Source organism: Mus caroli, unplaced genomic scaffold (assembly GCF_978045245.1).
Source record: "Mus caroli unplaced genomic scaffold, Mus_caroli_1 scaffold_6, whole genome shotgun sequence".
Taxonomy (NCBI): Eukaryota; Metazoa; Chordata; class Mammalia; order Rodentia; family Muridae; genus Mus; species Mus caroli.
The window spans coordinates 137,645,081-137,651,344 of NW_028227261.1; the positions used below are offsets into that span (position 1 = coordinate 137,645,081).

The 6,264-nt window shown below is 39.0% G+C and overlaps 1 non-coding gene across 1 annotated transcript; it reads left to right on the plus strand.

Moving 5' to 3' along the window:
* The first annotated feature begins 618 nt into the window (after window positions 1-618).
* LOC115030906 (U6 spliceosomal RNA) lies at window positions 619-724 on the plus strand. The gene has a single exon (XR_003836509.1). It is a non-coding gene; the product is annotated as a U6 spliceosomal RNA (small nuclear RNA).
* Window positions 725-6,264: the final 5,540 nt, after the last annotated feature.

Consider the following 6,264-nt stretch of genomic DNA (forward strand, 5'->3'; position numbering starts at 1 on the left):
AAGAGAGGGGTGAACTTGTAGGAGGACCAGCCATCTCAATTAATCTCTCAAACACTGGACCATCAAGTAGGAAACATACCCCAGCTGATATGAGTCCCCCAACTCACAAACAGTAGAGGGCTGCCAGGTCTATGTTCATTCAGAGATGAAACACCTAACCCTCAAGAGACTGGAGGCCCTAGGGAGTTTAGAGGTTAGGTGGGGTATGGCAAGGGGACATCCACATGGAGACAGGGGCAAGGGGAGGAGGTATGGGATATGGAAGAGTCAAAGCGTGAATGAGGGTGGAAGAAAATATGGAGTATAAAAATGAATAATTTTTAAAAAATAGACATATATAGTCAGTTTTATTAGAACAGTAAAATGGGGTTGGGCCATGGCTGAAGGAGTAAGATGCTTTTCTCACAGGTGTAAAGACCTGCATTTAATCCCTACCAAATAGCTATAACCCAAGGGCTCAGAATGTTGGGTGAGTTAGGCTAGCTGGGTCATCAACTCTAGATCAGTGGTTGATTGTTTTAAGAAGGAAAGAGCCAGTGTGGTGGCCCACACTGGTAGGATTTACTGAAGTAGGCAGAGTCAGGAGGATCACAAGTTCCAGGCCAGCAGGCTACACATGTGCTCACTACGGCAGCACATATACTAAAATTGGAACGATACATAGAAGATTAACATGTCCCTGCCCAAGGATGGCATGGAAATTCATTAAGCATTTCCTACTTTTTATCAGAAATGAAAAGAGAAATATAATAACAGAATCTGAGGAAATCCAACAAGTCATCAGATCCTACTACAAAAGCCTATGCTCATCAAAACTGGAAAATCTAGATAAAATGGACAATTTTCTATACAGATACCAGGTACCAAAGTTAAATCAGGATGAGATAAATGATCTAAACAGTCCCATATCCCCTAAAGAAAGAGAAACAGTCATTAAAAGTCTCCCAACAACAGGGAAAAAAAAAAAAAGCCCAGAATCAGATAGGTTTAGTGCAGAGTTCTATCAGACCTTCAAAGAAGACCTAATTCCAATTCTCCTCAAACTATTCAAAAAAGAAAGAAAGAAAGAAAGAAAGAGAGAGAGAGAGAGAGAGAGAGAGAGAGAGAGAGAGAGAGAGAGAAAGAAAGAAAGAAAGAAAGAAAGAAAGAAAGAAAGAAAGAAAGAAAGAAAGAAAGAAAGAAAGAAAGAAAGTAAGGAAGGAAGGAAGGAAGAAAGAAAGAGAGAAAGAAAGTAAGAAAGAGAATGTACTCTACCCAAATCGTTCTATGAAGCCACAATAACTCTGATACCTAAACCACACAAAGACCCGACAAAGAAAAAGAACTTCAGACCAATTTTCCTTTTGAATATCCATGCAAAAATACTCAATAAAATCCTCATAAACTGAATCCAAGAACACATCAAAACGATCATCCATCATGATCACTTAGGCTTCATCCCAGGGATGCAAGGATGGTTCAATATATGGGAATCCACCAATGTAATTAACTATATAAATAAACTCAAAGACAAAAACCACATGATCATTTCATTAGATGCGGAGAAAGCATTTAACAAAGTCCAACACCACTTTCATAATAAAAGTGTTGGAAAGATAAGGATTTCAAGGTCCATACTTAAACACAATAAAAGCAATATACAGCAAACCAGTAGACATCAGTAAACTAAATGGTGAGAAGCTGGAAGCAATCCCACTAAAATCAGGAACTAGACAAGGCTGCCCACTCTCTCCCTACCTATTAAATATACTACTTGAAATCCTAGCCAGAGCAATTAGACAAAAAAGGGAGATCAAGGGGATACAAATTGGTAAGAAAGAAGTCAAAATATCACTATTTGCAGATGATATGATAGTATATATAAGTGACCTCAAACAATCCACCAGGGAACACCTAAACCTGATAAAGAAATTCAGTGAAGTAGCTGAATATAAAATTAATTCAAACAAATAAGTGGCTTTTCTCTACACAAGAATAAACAGTACGAAAAATAAATCATTGAAACAACACCCTTCACAATAGTGACAAATGATATAAAATACCTTTGTGTGACTCTAACTAAGCAAGCGAAAGATCTGTATGCTAATAACTTCAAGTCTCTGAAGAAAGAAATCAAAGATCACAGGAGATGGAAAGATCTCCCATGCTCATGGATTGGCATGATTAATATCATAAAAATGTCTATCTTGGCAAAAACAATCTGCAGATTCTATTCAATCTCTATCAAAATTCCTACTAAATTCTTCATAGATTTAGAATGGGCAATTTGCAAATTCATCTGGAATAACAAAAAACCTAGGAAAGCAAAAACTATTCTCAACAATAAAAGAACCAACGGTGGAATCACCATCCCTGACCTGTAGCTGTACTATAGAGCAATTGTGATAAAAACTGCATGATACTGGTAAAGTGACAGACTAGTAGATCAATGGAACAAAACTGAAGATCCAGAAATGAACCCACACACCTATTGTCACTTGATCTTTGATAAGACAGCTAAAACCATCCAGTGGAAAAAAGACAGCATTTTCAACAAATGGTGCTGGTACAACTGGAGGTTATCATGTTGAAGAAAGTGAATTGATCCATTCTTATCTCCTTGTATTAAGGTCAAATCTAAGTGGATCAAGGAATTCCACATAAAACCAGAGACACCAAAACTTATAGAGAAGAAAGTGGAAAAAAGCCTTGAAGATATAGGCACAGGGGAAAAATTCCTGAATAGAACAGCAATGGCTTGTGCTGTAAGATTGAGCAAAAATGGGACCTCATAAAACTGCAAAATTTCTGTAAGGCAAAAGACACTGTCAATAAGACAAAACGGCCATCAACATGGGAAAGAATCTTTACCAACCCGAAATCAGATAGGGGACTAATATCCAATATATATAAAGAACTCAAGAAGGTGTACTCCAGAAAATCAAATAACCCCATTAAAAATGGGGTACAGAGCTAAACAAAGAATTCTCACCTGAGGAATAACGAATGGCTGAGAAGCACCTGAAAAAATGTTCAGCATCCTTAATCATCAGGGAAATGGAAATCAAAACAACCCTGAGATTCTACTTCACGTCCTTCAGAATGGCTAAGATGAAAAATTCAGGTGACCGCAGATGCTGGTGAGTATGTGGAGAAAGAGGAACACTCCTCCATTGTTGGTGGGATTGCAAGCTGGTACAACCACTCTAGAAGTCAGTCTGGAGGTTCCTCAGAAAATTGGACATAGTACTACCGGAGGATCCTGCAATACCGCTCCAGGGAATATATCCAGAAGATGTTCCAACTGGTAAGAAGGCCAGATGCTCCACTATGTTCATAGCAGCCTTATTCATAATAGGCAGAAGCTGGAAAGAACCCAGATGCCCCTCAACAGAGGAATGGATACAGAAAAAGTGATACATTTACACAATGGAGTACTACTCAGCTATTAAAAAGAATGAATTTATGAAATTCCTGGACAAATGGATGGACCTGGAGGGTATCATCCTGAGTGAGTTAACCCAGTCACCAAAGAACTCACATGATATGTACTCACTGATAAATGGATATTAGCCCAGAAACTTAGAATACGCAAGATACAAGGTGCAAACCACATGAAACTCAAGAAGAACGAAGACTAAAGTATGGTCACTTTGCCCCTTCTTAGAATTGGGAACAGAACACCCATGGAAGGAGTTACAGAGACAAAGTTTGGAGCTGAGATGAAAGGATGGACCATCTAGAGACTGCCATACCCAAGGATCCATACCATAATCGGCCTCCAAATGCAGACACCATTGCATATATCAGCAAGATTTTGCTGAAAGTACCCTGATATAGCTGTCTCTTGTGAGGCTATGCTGGTGCCTGGCAAACACATAGGATGCTCACAGTCAGCTATTGGATAGATCACAGGGCCCCTAATGGAGGAGCTAGAGAAAGTAACCAAGGAGCTAAAGGGATCTGCAACCCTATTCGTGGAACAATATGAATTAACCAGTACCCCCCAGAGCTTGTGTCTCTAGCTGCATATGTATCAGAAGATGGCCTAGTTGGGCATCATTGAGAGGAGAGGCCCCTTGGTCTTGCAAACTTTATATGCCTCAGTACAGGTAAACATCAGGGTCAAGAATTAGGAGTGTGAAAAGAAAAGCACCGGGGTAGCTAGGGCGCAGGGTCGGCTGACACTCGCCAGCTACCCACAACACCCGCCACAGGATCTTAAGACTTCTGGAGAGTGGAACACAGCTTCTGCTCCAATCTTTAAACAGTGACAACGACAACAACTAACCCCAGAGATTACCAGATGGCGAAAGGTAAACGTAATAATCTTACTAACAGAAACCAAGACAACTCACCATCATCAGAACCCAGCACTCCCACTTCGCCCAGGCCAGGGCAGCCCAACACACCGGAAAAGCTAGACACGGATCTAAAAGCATATCTCCTGATGATGGTACAGGACTTCAAGAAGGACTTTAATAACACACTTAAAGAATACAAAGGAACACTGGTAAACAGGTAGAAGACATTAAAGAGGAAGCACAAAAATCCCTTAAAGAATTGCAGGAGAACACAGCTAAAGAGTTACAAATCCTTAAAGAAAAACAGTATAACCTCATCAAACAGGTAGAAGTCCTTAATGAAAAACAGGAAAACACATCCAAACAGATGATGGAAATGAACAAAACCATACTAGACCTAAAAAGGGAAGTAGACACAATAAAGAAAACCCAAAATGAGGCAACACTGGAGATAGAAACCCTAGGAAAGAAATCTGGAACCATAGATACGAGCATCAGCAACAGAATACAAGAGATGGAAGAGAGAATCTCAGGTGCAGAAGATTCCATAGAGAACATTGGCACAACAATCAACGAAAATGTAAAATGCAAAAAGATCCTAACTCAAAACATCCAAGAAATACAGGACACAATGAGAAGACCAAACCTACGGATAATAGGAGTGGATGAGAATGAAGATTTTCAACTCAAAGGACCAGCAAACATCTTCAACAAAATTATAGAAGAAAACTTCCCAAATCTAAAGAAAGAGATGCCCATGAACATACAAGAAGCCTACAGAACTCCAAATAGACTGGACCAGAAAAGAAATACCTCCCGACACATAATAATCAGAACAACAAATGCTCTAAATAAAGATAGAATACTAAAAGCAGTAAGAGAAAAAGGCCAAGTAACATATAAAGGCAAGCCTATCAGAATTACACCAGATTTTTCACCAGAGACTATGAAAGCCAGAAGATCCTGGACGGATGTTATACAGACACTAAAAGAACACAAATTCCAGCCCAGGCTACTATACCCAGCCAAACTCTCAATTAACATAGATGGAGAAACCAAAGTATTCCACGACAAAACCAAATTCACACATTATCTCTCCATGAATCCAGCCCTTCAAAGGATAATAACAGAAAAAAAACCAATACAAGGACAGGAACCACGCCCTAGAAACAACAAGAAGGTAATCCCTCAACAAACCTAAAAGAAGACAGCCACAAGAACAGAATGCCAACTTTAACAACAAAAATAACAGGAAACAACAATTACTTTTCCTTAATATCTATTAATATCAATGGACTCAACTCCCCGATAAAAAGACATAGACTAACAAACTGGCTACACAAACAAGACCCAACATTTTGCTGCTTACAGGAAACTCATCTCAGAGAAAAAGATAGACACTACCTCAGAATGAAAGGCTGGAAAACAATTTTCCAAGCAAATGGTATGAAGAAACAAGCTGGAGTAGCCATTCTAATATCTGATAAGATTGACTTCCAACCCAAAGTCATTAAAAAAGACAGGGAGGGACACTTTATACTCATCAAAGGTAAAATCCTCCAAGAGGAACTATCAATCCTTAATATCTATGCTCCAAATACAAAGGCAGCCACATTCATTAAAGAAACTTTAGTAAATCTCAAAGCACACATTGCACCTCATACAATAATAGTGGGAGACTTCAACACAGCACTTTCACCAATGGACAGATCATGGAAACAGAAACTAAACAGGGACACAGAGAAACTAAGAAAAATTATGAATCAAATGGATCTGGCAGATATCTACAGAACATTCTATCCTAAAACAAAAGGATATACCTTCTTCTCAGCACCTCATGGTACCTTCTCCAAAATTGACCACATAATTGGTCACAAAACAGGCCTCAACAGATACAAAAATATTGAAATTGTCCCATGCATCCTATCAGATCACCATGGACTAAGGCTGATCTTCAATAACAAAATAAATAATAGAAAGC